General features: G+C 41.5%; 1 long non-coding RNA gene across 1 annotated transcript in view; it reads right to left on the bottom strand.

Moving 5' to 3' along the window:
• Positions 1-995: 995 nt before the first annotated feature.
• Positions 996-11036, bottom strand: part of LOC109254397 (uncharacterized) — a 37087-nt gene continuing 27046 nt past the window's right edge. The window contains exons 2-3 of the long non-coding RNA XR_002074779.2: positions 3309-3474; positions 996-1231 (exon numbers count right to left, since the gene is read on the bottom strand). This is a non-coding gene — a long non-coding RNA (uncharacterized LOC109254397). The remainder of the gene's footprint in view (positions 1232-3308; positions 3475-11036) is intronic.

Here is an 11036-nt window from a genome sequence, read left to right as displayed (position 1 = left end):
AAACATTTAAAAATTGATTTTTTATTTTTGAATTTTTTTTAAAATTTTTTAACGTTTATGCATTTTTGAGAGACACAGACAGAATGTGAATGGGGGAGGGGCAGAGAGAGAGGGAGGCACAGAATCCGAAGCAGGCTCCAGGCTCTGAGCTGTCAGCACAGAGCCCGACGTGGGGACCAAACCCACGAACTGTGAAATCATGACCCCAGCCGAAGTCGGAAGCCCAACCGACCCAGTCATCCAGGCGCCCCCCAAAAATGATTTTTTTAAAAAGACAACTTAGGTGTGTTAAAAAAAACAAAATTCAACGAAGTAAATTTGGCGTTATTCAACCATTCATGAACCTGGCAGCATACCAGGTAGCAAGTAGAAAGGCGCTCAGGGGAACTGTACAAAATGGAAGGATTTTATAGTCAGAAGGAAGATGGGGCAAGGAAGTTAAAAGAGTGGAACATTTCAGCCAAGTTTACCTTTCCTTAGGGGAAGACAAAGGGTCTTATGGTGCAGATTACCTTACTAGTGCTGACTAGGAAATTGCCGAATAATTGGTTCAAAATTCCACCCCTGGGAGAAGCTGAAGCTCCAACTAGGTTAGGCTTTAAGTCTTGATGCTAAGCAAAACTGACTCCATTTGGGGGCTTGTTGTTTCTTTTTAACCGGTAATACAAACAAACTGTATTTAGTACCTCATGAAGCTGTAGTCTCTGTTCCCAAGGTCCAGAGAACTGCAAAATGGGGCAGGAGGCAGGAAGATTTTATAGAATAAAGAATAAGTAACAAGGAAGAGAAAAAATAGAAAATAAATAAGAAAGAAGGAAGGAAGTATAGAGCCCAGAGTTGGCCGGTAGCCGGGGCACAGGGATGCAAGGGCACCTGTCTCTGGGGGTCCTAAACAGACCAGGTTTATCCACTCACTGCTGACAAAATCTAAAGGCAGAGCAATGAGTAGTAGTGAAACAAGAGAGGAATTTATTTCATTGAGGGGAAGACAGCGGACTAGCATCTCAAAGATCTCAAAGACTCTCGAAGTGCTGAAAGTATTTCCAGGTTTATATAAGGAAAATGTGGGACAAAGTTCGGTGGGTACCTAAGGCAGTAAAGGTGTGGTCCAGCATTGTCATGGGTGGGATCTGGCTGGCTCAGGGCAGTCCTTACTGCTTCAGGAGGTAGTTTTGGTTCCCATAAGTGGATACTTTGTCTGCAGGGTCTTTTGCTTGAGTTGTGTAATAAACTGGAAAGAAGAATTTAATCAATTAGAAAGTTTGAAGTCAAAATGGAGAGAGTTGAAGTCCTCTTTCAGGCTTGGCATTTGGGGATTGGCTAAATCTAATGTGTTTCTGGTCAAGCAGAGTATTTACAGGGACATGAAAGTTATCTGAGTTTCAGTTTGTTAACCTGGTACCCCAGGCAGGAATGACTGTACCTTGGGCCTAAAAATTGATTCCCCCTTCCCCTTTTTTGATCATTCCCTTGAATGGTTTGATTTTTTTTTAAAAAAAAATCAGTATTAGTGTGACTCTTAGTTACCATTGTCTCTACAGGTCTCAGTATAATATACACAAGAGATGATGTCAGGATTGTATTCTTGGAACTGGTTTCATCCTTCTGTTCTCTGTTGTCATTCCAGTTGGAGAGAGATCATTTGGTGGATGACCAATGGCTGCACACATGCATTTAAAACTTTGAGAGAATGTAGCGTGTAGGGAGACAATAATAATTATTACCAGCCAAACAATATTCATGATCTAAAGCAGCTAGAATATTGAGGATACTTCTTTTTTTTTTAATTTTTAAATTTATTTATTTATTTTGAGAGAGACAAGGGTAGGGGCAGAGAAGAGGGAGAGAGAGAATCCCAAGCAGGCTCCACACCATCAGCACAGAACCCAATGTGAGACCCAATGCAGGGCCCGAACCCACGAACTGCAAGATCATGACCTGAGCCAAGATGAAGAGTCGGACACTTAACTGACTGAGCCACCCAGGCACTCCTGAAGATACTTCTTTAAGCCAGTTGACTTGTTTACGTATTTTGTGTATTTCACATGTCTCCACTTCCCCAGAGGTGTTTATCTAGCAACATTGTTCTGGAGAAACTGAGGCATTGGAAATCAGGAAGAAGTTTGTCACAAGCAGAAAGAACTATATAGGATTACCAGCAGCATAGCAAATCCAACAGTTGATTTACCTTCCTTTATAATGGCCTGAGATATGTGCACAGTGGCATTGTCTTTACAGGCAGAAATTTTTACAGAAGGTAAAAGGTGAAGAAAAGAATCAAAATGTAGAGGCTGCTTTTAGGCAAACAGACTTGAAAAATGGAATGTAGAAATGGCCCACGGTGACCCTCTGGCTGAATACAGACTGGCCCATCAGAGGACCCGCTTCAAAAGATCCATAGACCCTAACTACGCAATGGGCTACTTACTACCAGACACAGTTAAACAAAAATGGGAAAATTCCATAGATCACCAGACTTCCTCACCTTCCTCCTTTAAAAACAATCCCCACCCACTGTCTCATTGTAGACAGTCTCTCCTCTGATGTCCTACCTGCTGCTTCCTTGTGGTATATTCAATAAACTTTTATCTCCTTTGTTTTGCCTTGAGTTAATCCTTTCATGACCAGTACAACCAACTTCCACCTGATTGTTGCCCTACATTTGGGGGAGCCATCTGATCCAAGAAAGACACTATAATAAAGACCTTTATACTGTAAGAATTAGGAAAAGAATGGTCAGAAAGGGAAAGAGGAATGGAAAGAAATGTCTTAGATCCTGATGCAGTTTTTGGAGTGGTGAGGGGCCAGAGCTGACGGCCAAGAAAGAATTCTTGAGATGTCTTTGGTGCAAAAAGATGATATTATTAAAGCGTGGGGTCAGGACCCATGGGTAGAAAGAGCCGCACTGGGGTTGTGAGGAGTGACTGATTATATATACTATGGACTTGGAGTTCCTAGAAAAATGTTATTCTCTGCCTGTCTCAAGTACTTGTCAATGGGCTACAGGTTACAAAGTAATTTAATTTCACCTACCATTTCCTTCTTGCCTTTGTTCCTCACATCACTATGAAGGGGAGGGTAATGTTGGGGCTCCAGGAAACTGAGTCTATGGGTTTCTGGGGGTTAGGCTATTGGTAAGATTGCCTTTTTCTCATAATATACTAAGACTTATGGAGGGTCAGGTCCTATTTGTGATCTCTTATCAGTTAATCATTTGTCTTCTCCTTCTCTTAGCTTTAGGGCAGCCAGGAGTGCCTGAGAAATGCCACACTATCCCCCCCTGGGGTGGGGGAAGGAGGTCAGCTTACCTTATGCTCCCTCATCAATCTAACTTCTTGGGAAAAAGCAGTCTACCTTGATTTCAGCTACTTCTCCTCCTAGTCAATTTGATTTTGAGGTCTTCAGCATTCACGCAGGACCAAATGTCAGATGTGGCCTTCTTCAGTTGTGAAATATGCACCCAACTTTTGATACCTGTGAGAAGTAAGAGAGAAGATTAGCTTTCAGAAATACCAAATAAAAGCTGTGCTGTCTAGTTACTAGTAGGTTTACAACCTATTGGAAATATGTATAAACCCCACCCACCACAATGAAGTCCCAAGCCCTTAGACACTTCACCTCCTCGTCCTTTTTCCCCTGTTTCATGGGCTTATTTTTGTTGTCTTTGCAATGGGCATCTGTGAAAGAACAAAGGGAGGAGTCTCTGCATCACCTCAGGGAATATACATTTACTCCAATCATACAGGTTTTCGCCTTACATGGGCATAGGTGACATCTGGGTAAGGCTGTAAACCTCTGTAGTATCAGCCAATAATGAACCAGAGGAGGGACTTGCATACTAGGAAATAAATTGCTGTAACTTCACCGAGTGTGCCTATCCACCAGACACTGCTCTTGCAAGAACATTGATTAAAACCTCACTTCACTGTGCTCCGAGTCTTTGCATCCCTCCTTTGATTGGGTCGATGGGCTTATTTCTAACAATAATTTGGCAGTGGTGTCAATGGTCAAGAATACTTGGTGGGGTCTTTTCCATGAAACTCACTTCTGCAAAAGCATTAGAGTGCAAATGACAAAAGACTTAAAAATATCCATGCTTAAAGATCTGAAGATTCTTTTTTTTTTTTTTAAGTTTATTCATTTTTGAGAGAGACAGATAGAGTGTGAGCAGGGGAGGGTCAGAGAAGGGAGACACAGAATCCAAAGCAGGATCCAGGCTCTGAGCTGTCAGCACAGAGCCTGACATGGGGCTTAAACTCATGAACTGTGAGATCATGACCTGAGCTGAAGTCAGACGCTTAGCCAACTGAGCCACCCAGGCGCCCCTGATCATTCTTTATTATGATGGAATCAACAAGGAAATTTGGTTATTTCTGGTGAGGGAGCCAAAGGCAAGCTGAGGGCAAAGCACAAGCTAGTAACTCTTCCCTGCCATGGGATATGTGTGATGATCCTCAGGCATTCCTGTCTGCCCAAGAACAAAGGAAACGGAAAAACAAACAATTAAGTCATAGAGATCACAGTCATGCAGGACCTGAGTCTCCATCAGTTTACATATGTCTTAGTAAATTATGAGACATCTAAGGCAATCTTATCAATAGCCTAACCTCCAGAAACCCATAGACTCAGCCTCCTAACATCAGCCTAACATCACCCTTCCCTCCATAGTGATGTAGGTACCAAAGGCAAGAAGAAAATGTAAATAAAATTAAATTTCTTTATAACCTGCAGCCCATTGAAAAATACTTGAGGCAGGCTGAGTGTAACACTTCTCCAGGAACTCCCTACTGTCTTAATGCTTTGCTAGAGGGAAAAACAACCTTAGCTTGACAATAGCTAGGCCTCCAGTATCTTAGGAGCCCTCTTTAGCTCCTAAAGCTCTTGCATATGGAAGTCCTTTCAAAAACTTCCCTTTTGCCTTGACCTCCCCCAAATCCATAGTATATAATCAGTCACTCCTCACAACCCCAGTGCAGTTCTTTCTGTCCATGGGTCCTGTCCCCCTGCTTTAATAAAATCACCTTTTTGCACCAAAGACATCTCAAAAATTCTTTTTTGGCCGTCAGATCCAGACCCCCACCAGCACTCCAAAACCACATGTTTCTATGACACAAAACATTTTAAGATGAAACCTGAAATTATAACTGGTAACATTAAACCAGGGCCTATCAGATTTTTAGGAATTTTATACAAGTTCTGGAACACTTATGTTAATAACATACCCATACAAATATAAACTAAGAAGGTTAAACATCACTTCCTATTTGGCATGCTTACTTTGTTATTTAATAAACCAAATAAGCATTATTAATAAACAAAATTTAATAAACCAAATAAGCATTATAAACATTTCCCTTTTTATAGGGAGAGAGAACAGATCTTTTTTGAGATGTTCCAGAGACCCTCTGAAATTCTCAAAGTTAGTTCAAGGTAAACAACAACAACAACAACAACAACAACAACAACTATAACAACTTCATTTAGAATTTTATTTGGGAGAGGTTTGTAAAAGATGATCTATTTAGGGGCACCTGGGGGCTCAATCAGAGGAGCATGCAACTCTTGATCTCAGGATCGTGAGTTTGAGCCCTATATTGGTTGTAGAGATGACTTAAATAAGTAAAGATTTTGGGGCGCCTGGGTGGCTCAGTCAGTTGAGCGACCAACTTCAGTTCAGGTCATGATCTCATGGTTTGTGAATTCAAACTCTGCATTGGGCTCTGTGCTGACAGCTCAGAGTCTGGAGCCTGCTTCTGATTCTGTGCCTCCCTCTCTCTCTGCCCCTCCCCGACTCACACTCTGTCTCTCTCAAAAATAAAATAAAACGTTTAAAAAAAAAAAAAAAAAAGAATGGGGCTCAGCAGCCTGGGTTCAAATCCCAGCACCACCAATTCTCAGCTGTGTGACCTTGAGCAAGTCACTTGATCTCTCTGAGCTAATAAAGCACCTGCCTCATTACGTTGTTGGAAGATTTAAATGGCTTACCTATAGAGCACCTGGTACAGTGCCAGGCACACAGTAATTGCTCAGTACACGTGGGAAGAAAAAAAATCAAAGCCTTTCTAAGGGGGCAACTTTTTATTATTTTATTTTATTTTATTTTACTTTATTTTACTTTATTGTTTGTTTGCTTGTTTGTTTATTGTAGGCTCCACGCCCAACATGGGGCTTAACTCTGAGGCCTCTGAGATCAAGAGTCTGCACGCTGTACCACTGAGCCAGCCAGATCCCCCAGGAGGGAGGCAACTTTTGAACTGAGACCTAAATAATGAGAAAGAATGAGCTGCATGAAGATCTGTGAAGATCCTTCTGGGTGGAGAAACAGCCAGAGAAAAGATCCTGAGGCAGGAGTGAACTTACTGTGTTTGAGAAGGAGAAGGGATGCTTTTGGCAGCTGGAGAGGCAAGGCTGAGGGTGAGAAGGGCTGATCAGTGGTAGGAGAGATGGGAACAGTCAGCTCATGAAAGGGTGGGCTTGGAGGCTTAAGCTGGGAATTCAGAATTTATTTAAATGACAAGGAGGAGCTGCTGGAGAGGTTCCAGCGGGGGGAGGGGGGGTGGTTCGGGGGGTGGCAAGGACTCTACCTGTTTGGAACAATTATGGTCTGGCTTCCATGTGGAGAATAGATTTGGAGTGAGGGTGAAAGCAGAAAAACCCGCTAGAAGCTTTACCCAGAACATGTGCAGAACCTGGGACAAGAGTACCAATGGAGGACCCTGTACCATGTGTATAAATACTTAACAGTTATATCAGGTAGGGAAACTGTTTAATAAAACATGTTCTGTCCTCCTACCTTGACACTATACCTTCGTAATGTCAAAATTGAAAAATGTGTATAAAGCCAATTTCTATGACTGAAAGTCAGCACAATATTGAAGATGGCTGGATTTAATTATTGTGAATTGTATAAGTGTTTTGTTCATAGAATAATAAAATGATACATAATTTATAAATAATTCTGGGGGGCACCTGGGTGGCTCAGTCGGTTGAGCGTCTGACTTTGGCTCAGGTTGTGAGCTCAGAGTTCATGAGTTCAAGCCCCATGTTGTGCTCTGTGCTGACAGCTCAGAACTTGGAGCCTGCTTTGGATTCTGTGTCTCCCTCTTTCTCTGCCCTTTCCCTGCTTGTGCTCTGTCTGTCTCTCTCTCTCTCAAAAATAAATAAACATTAAAAACTTTTTAAATAAAAAAGATAAATAATTTTGTATCGATTCTAGTAATTTTTTTTCTTTCTGTCCATTCAGAAATATCACTAATAATTCTGTCAGGTTTTTCACGTAATGTGTCCTATTGACAGGAGCCCAATTATAGGGTTAAAGATTTATTCAAAATACATGAAATTTGAGTTATTTTCATCCAAAATATAATTTAGGCAAATGTAAAATATTATAATTAAAAATTTTAATTGTTCATGTATGTTTTCTCAAAAGTTCTTTTTCTCCTAAAATATGCAAAATTGTTAAAATTATAAGGCAAAATATAATTATACTAAGTGAAAGCTAAATTTTAAAATCAAGGGGCACCTGGGTGGTTCAGTTGTTTAAGCATCCACGTCTCGATTTCGGCTCCGATCGTGTCATGATCTCACGGTTCCTTGAGTTCGAGTCCCGCTTTGGGCTCTGTGCTGTCAGCGCGGAGCCTGCTTGGAATTCTCTGTCTCCCTCTCTCTCTGCCCCACCTTGCTATCTCTCTCTCTCTCTCAAAATAAATAAGCATTAAAAAAAACTTTAATCAAAATCATTTAAAGAAATCTGAAATTACTGTTTGAAAATTTGTTAAAGTAACATAATTTGTGACCCTGGTTGCAATACCAGGGTCCGTCTCATTGCCCGTGTGGAGAATCGGTATCACATGTCGTTCACGTTACATCTAGACAAACATGCATGTAAAATTAAGAGTAATAAAATTGTCAGTACTGCAAAATGTTTCTCAGATACCATGTGCAACTCTTGTGAATATAGAAGTAATTTCTGAGCGCTTTCGGAACCAGAGAAAGGAACACAGAAAGCAGCAAGTTATGGTCGACTGGGCGGTACAGTGTTTTGCCATGCGAGAATCTATTACATTCATGCTCAGACAAGGGGAAGAATCTGACAAACTAATTGATTTGTCTTCTCTCTTATCCAAATGATTCCACCACTCAAATCCTCCCTACGACCTGAAACTATCTGTCTTGAATGTAAGCAGTGGCACAAGCTACTGAAAACCATCTGAATGTGGTATTTTTTTTTCTTTAGAGTTATGGACGAACTTGCCCTGAGTCATGAGAGTGGATGTGTAGGATTATAGACTGAACAGTTCTAGGACTAAGCACCAGATCATCAATAACAGAAGGGTCTGTGTGTTCTTTACCCAAGTTTAATGTATGTTTGTGATATATATGCTCCATATATCATATCCATAAAACATGGACCAAGAGCAAGGGTCCCTCTTTCCTGGTTTTAAGGAAATACTGCTATCTAGGAGGATTTTGTGGTCACCCGGGAGAGGGCTACGAGGAAGGAAGCCTGAAGTCTAGCACAAGGGAACAGTGCCTGGGCCACAACCTCAGATCTGGGGCATAGGAAAGACAGGGAGCAGCAGTGACTGCTCCCAGAAAATCCTTAAAGACTAGCAGGTACCACAGAGGCAGGTTCCCTCAAAGGCTCTAACCTTACCATTAGGAGTTTTGCAAACCCTGAGTATAAACAGTTCAACTTAATTTGGTGATAACTGAATGCTCGTGTTTTCCATGATTTTTTAATCAACTAATTGCATAAGCTTGTACAGAGTGCTACTGTGTACCAGGAATTGTGCAGGGCCTGGAAGTTAGTGGTGGGCAAGTTGGGGGAGATCCATGAACTTTGCTGTTAGCAACCTTGCAGGGAAGGCAGAGGGTAAACAGTACATCAGTGACTGGAGTGCCAGTGAAGAGCAGTTTAGGTGCTGTGGGAAAGTTTGGCTCTTCTGGAATCTCATCTGCAGAAAATCTGGACCAGGAAGCTGAATACCTCAGTGGACATCTCTCTTAGGACAGCTGCTCGAATCAAGGAGGGAATTAACTCTCCAGCCAGATTAATTTTTACCCTCAAATTAGTATTACTAAGTGGTATCCCCAGAGATAGTCTGGCAGAATTTCACTTCTGTTGCTAATCAAGGACCTGTCCGGTGGATTACTTAATAGCATGCCCGACTCTGATTGTTTCTGACTTCAAGATGAATGTCTTAGGCCCAGTTGAAGTCAAGGAAATTGCTTTCCTGATCTTCAGATCTGATCCTTAACAAATAACTGGGATGGGGAGGCAAGAGGAAGAATGGCCCAAAGAAGAGTGTACGGATGGACTTTAGAGCCAGGCAGACCTGCTCGGCTGGGTTTCCAGGCTGTGTGACTTTGAGTGAGTCAACTCCATTCTCTAGGCTTCAGTTTCCTTATCTGTAAAATGAGGGTACTGGCATTTATCTCATTGGGTCATAGAAGGGATTAAAGGTAAAAATGTTTTAAAAGCCTCAACATTTTGCTTTTTCCTTATTGCACAAATAAGTTTGGCTTTCTAAATAGATTTGGTTTCTTGCTAGAGGTTATTGCTAGGAGGTTAGTTAAAATGGTTTGGATTCCTGGGAAAGATTTTTTTTTAATTAGCCATATTTCATTCTCTTTATAAAAGTAATACTGAATTTGGGGTGCCTGGGTGGCTCAGTTGGTTAAATGGCTGACTTCCGCTCAGGTCATGATCCCATGGTTTGTGAGGTTGAGTCCTGGGCTGTCTGCTTTCAGCAGGGAGCCTCTTCAGTCCTCTGTCCCCCTCTCTTTCTGCCCATCCCCTGTGTGTACTCTCTCTGTCTCTCTCTCTCTCTCTCTCAAAAATAAATATTAAAAAAAAAGAAAAAGTAATACTGAATTCAACCAATATGGTGAATTGAATTAGTGACAAAATATCTTTTCTCCAAGTTCACATTCACAGAAATGTTTGGATGTGTGGCCTACCAAAAAGCCATTTCCTCCTCTTACTTGTTCTTTCATCACAACTGAGCTTACCTCCCAGTAGAGAGACTGGAAAATGCTCAGATTCACTCTTCCTGTCTCTCTCATGGATAGGATATAGGCAGGTTACTCATTCCTGGCCAATGGGACCTGGGGGAAAGACTGCAAAGGGACTCTGAGAAAAGTCCTCTTCCCTAATAGCAAGGGATGCATGGAAAGAAACTCCCCCTTCCTCTTCTCTAGGCAGCGCTATGTCTGCTTCAGCCATCTTACGACCATGGTGAAGAATATTATAGATGGACAGCAGAGTGGAAAGATGGAAATTTTTGGGTCCTTGATGTCATCGTTGAGTCACAAAGTTAACTTAAGAATACTTAATCTCTGATATACATGTAAAGATGAGAAGAGGGTCAGAATTCCATTCTACGTCCTTGGGATTAGCATCCCAAGCAAAGAAATGATTGATTGATCAATTGATTGATTGATTTAATTTTTTTAAATGTTTATTTACTTTTGAGAGACAGAGAGAGACAGAGTGTGAGCAGGGGAGGGGCAGAGAGAGAGAAAGAAAGACACAGAATCTGAAGTGGCTCCAGGCTCTGAACGGTCAGTACAGAGCCCGATGCGGGACTCAAACTCACAAGCCCTGAGATCATGACCTGAGCCAAAGTTGGATGCTTAACTGATTGAGCCACCCAGGCGCCCCAGAAATGATTTAAAAAATTGGTCTAGGATTGATGATACCCACAGGCCCTGCAGGACAAAGTGTAACATATCTCTGTAGAACATTTCTGTAATCCCTGAATCCATAGTTTGCCTTTTCCAAATGTCATATAGTTGGAATCATACTGTATGTAGTCTTTTCAGATTGGCTTCTTTCACTCCCAGTACTGTCCATTTAGGGTTCCTCCATGTCTCTTCGTGGCTTAGCAGCTCATTTCCTTTTTTAGCACTGAATAATACTCCATTGTCTGGACTTACCAATTTATATATACAGTTCTCTGCTGAAGGACATTTTTGGTTGTTTCCAAGTTTGGGAAATTATGAATAAAACTGCTATAAACATCCATGTGCAG

The sequence above is a fragment of the Panthera pardus genome, unplaced genomic scaffold (genome assembly GCF_024362965.1).
Source record: "Panthera pardus isolate Hobbes unplaced genomic scaffold, ASM2436296v1 HiC_scaffold_8, whole genome shotgun sequence".
Lineage (NCBI taxonomy): Eukaryota > Metazoa > Chordata > Mammalia > Carnivora > Felidae > Panthera > Panthera pardus.
Note: the sequence above shows the minus strand (reverse complement) of the source record. Positions and strands in the feature narration are given on the sequence as shown.